This window comes from Quercus robur, chromosome 2 (assembly GCF_932294415.1).
Source record: "Quercus robur chromosome 2, dhQueRobu3.1, whole genome shotgun sequence".
NCBI classification, from domain to species: Eukaryota; Viridiplantae; Streptophyta; class Magnoliopsida; order Fagales; family Fagaceae; genus Quercus; species Quercus robur.
Window position 1 is genome coordinate 61,341,027 of NC_065535.1, and position 3,585 is coordinate 61,344,611.

Consider the following 3,585-nt stretch of genomic DNA (forward strand, 5'->3'; position numbering starts at 1 on the left):
GGAACAGTTTTGGGAAAAACCTAAAATATCTATGTCGATAGAGAAATGACCACTGGATAATATGGCGACCAAGGATCAAGGGAAAGCTGCCATTACTGCCATTGAATACTCTGCACCTGACAGAACTATACTCTTCAGCTTTTACAACCACCCCCAACCACTTTGGGTATGAGCTGATGGAATAAGTATCAGTCTTGGAAAGTCGAACCTACACGTGGACGTTGGATAAGGGATGCAAGCTAATATAAAAGGGGAAGCACGTAATCCGGGAAAGGGGCTGAGAAAAAAAAAATGCCAAGAACCAGAGCCTCCCAGATCGTATCGAGGAGAAAGACTCCTCGAGCGAACATGGCTTACTTTTGTCTGAACACCATGACTTACCACCGTCCGGTGACCAAGGCCTAGCCTTTTAAACCCACGCTCTACAAATTATATTGTTTGGACCCTCAACGTGCGAACCCAGTACTGTTTTGGGGTCGTTACAAATTGAGTCCTTACATTTTACTTTTACAAAAATTCAAAAATTACAAAACTAAAAATTAAAAAAAAATAAAAAAATTTCTGTACCCACCGGTACTAGCCGGTATTACTCAAAATTGGCCGGTATTTAAACCGGTACGAAATGTTGATGTTTCGATCCCAGTATACGCACCGGTACGTACTGGCCAGTACCAGTACAGTATCGACTACCTTGCATCAAACCCAATTAAAATAACTCTCTCTCAATTTACAAAAGCTAGTTTTACAATGAGCTTGTATGTTATTATCTTTCACAAAGTTAAGGTGTAAATTGAAAATGATCAAAATCCTTAACAAAGTAAAATACACAACACTTCGGAGCCAAATCACAAAACCAAGCCAAAGTTAGCAGCAAAGCTAACCGAAATATAAAGTTTAAAAAAAAAAAAATTCAAGCCACAGAGATAGAAAATTAGAAATCTCTCTCTCTCTCTCTCTCTCTCTCTCCAGAAATAAATATCTTACGCTAGATGCCTAGATGCTTATCTATCCTTCATTATTAATAAAATACCCTATCCAATTGTGTGTTTTTGTTTTTAAAGATCTAAGTATTTTCTTTTGAACCATATGAAGATGATATCTAAATACTCATGCCAACAGTTTACGTTAGATTTTGTACTAGCAGAAGAAAATTCTTATGATTTAACCTTGAAACACGTAATAAGTCTAATAGAACTTTTGATATGTCAAACATTAACTGTTTAATATGTGAAATTTGAGACAAACCCAATAAAACTTTATTATCCTAATTGAATTCATACTTTGTTTTTCAATTTAAATTGATTACATTAGTTGATTTACACAATATACATGTTATACATGTTTTAAATTTACAAAAAATGTTAATAATTTTTTTTGTACATATCAAATACTAAAAAAATATTTTAACTCATTTTTAATGTCGTTATCAAACCAAAAAAATATGATAGTTTTCCAAAATACTCTTTTTAAAAAATTAGTCATTATCTTGAAAATATTAACATTAAAACAAATGGAGTGTAACATATTCAATACATGAGAGCCAATTAGTGTCTTTGGGAGCTTTGGGGTATTGTATTGCAACATTGGCCCTGACAAAGTCATTAGACATTTAGGGTGTGTTTGGATGGGATAAAAACAGGGATGATGAAAAATATGGAGAGGAAAATAGAGTGAAAAATGTTGTTTTCCACTGTTTGGTTGAGGAAAGAAAATAAGAGAGACAGAAAATAGGGGAAAAAGTTCTCTCCTGGGCCCACATTTTTTATCCTCCCAAATTGGGAGGAAAATGAGGAGGGAAAAGTGATGAGAAATGCATTTTACACAAATACCCCACTTTATTACACTCACCTATCCCTCTCACTTTCCCACTATTATATAACAAGGACATAATAGTCAATTTATATAAACTATATTTTCCATCCTCTCCTTTTTCTCTTCAACCAAACAAAAATTTTTTCCACCCTCCCACTTTTTCATCTCATCAGCCAAACACACATGAGGGAAAACCAAATCTTTTCTATCCTCTCATTTTTCCATTCTCCTACTAATTTTTCATTCTCCTACTTTTTCACTCCTCTAACCAAACGAACCCTTAAGTGAAAGAGATGAGGTAGTGTGTGGATTGTGTGTTGTGTGGCAATTAGTGGAAGCACAATTGTGACTAGCTAGCTCTCTTTGAATATAGAGTAAACATGTCTAACGTTTTTCTAGGTCATGATAATATTACATGCAATTGATATTGTTCATACTCCTCTTTGACCGGTGTTAGAATATCATACGTTCATATTGTATAGAAGTGTACTCTCTAAGAGATCTGTAATATTGTTGAATCGGAACTTGTTAATGGTTATTGTTGTTTCTTGGATAGTTTAGACTCTTTTTGTGTATGTGTCTGGCATCAGTTTTATTGTTCAACTTTTCAAAATCTTAACATTTCCCCCCCTCAAAATACAACTATACTTAACACACTTTTAGCAAAAAATTTCAACAAAAAACTAAATAAGCTAATAATAAATGCAAACATAATAAGATCAGCTTTTCTACTATATAATTTATACAATAATTTCGTGCTTGTTTGAGATGGCTTATTTTTATATGTTTATTAGAACATTAGCATTGGGGGTGTAAAACCTCTAAAATTGCTATTTTACAACCACACATGCTTAAGTTGAGTTTTACCCAGTTGGGTATTGCTAAAATTTTTAATTTTTTAGCAATTATGAACAGTAACTACTTATATTTACAAAGGTATATGGGTTGTAAACTTAAAATTTCATATTTTATTTACTTTTTCTCTCTCTTCTCTAACTTATCTCTCAACTTAGTCCTTCTCACTCTCAAACTCTCTCTCTTTTCTCTTCCTCTCTCTCTCTTCTCTCTTACTCTTACTCTCACTCTTCTCTCTTCCTCTCACTCTCTCTCACTTGCGATTATGGGTGGCAGTTTAGGTGGCTGTAGATCGGCGTTGAGCTTCTATGGTCATTGTTGGTTGTGATTCGGCATTTCCAGTAGTGGTGGTTGATTCTTATTTTTAGTTTCGTAATGGTGGTGGTTTTTTGTTTTTTCGATTCGGTGGTGTTTCAATGGTAGTGGTGATGGTTGGGTTTTGGTGGTTTGGTTGAATTTTAATAGGTGGTTGCTTGCAGTGGTGGGATTGTTAGATTTGGTGGTGGTTGCTGGATGTGTGGGTTTGATATATGGAGGAAGAGAGAGTGAGATGGGAGAGATGAGAGAGATTTTTTTTTGGTGATACAAAGAGAGAGATAAGTTGTTTATGTTATTTGATGAGATATTTTATATTATTTCAATGAGTTGTATATTAAAATAAAAATTGAGAATTTTTTGTATATTGTAAAATTAGTTGTTAAAATAGATAAAAATAGCTTCTTCTTCTTTTTTTAATACTAAAATATGTATAGTTTTTAAAAACACAGATGTAAATGCTATTAACTTAGCTGAGCAAAAATATGATTATAAGTTTATTACTTAAAAAAAAAAGAGTAAAACTTTAAATAGTTGTTCATGAGCTGGAAAAACTGTAAATAAATACATAAATAGAAAAGAAGGCCGACCCATGTCAAGTGA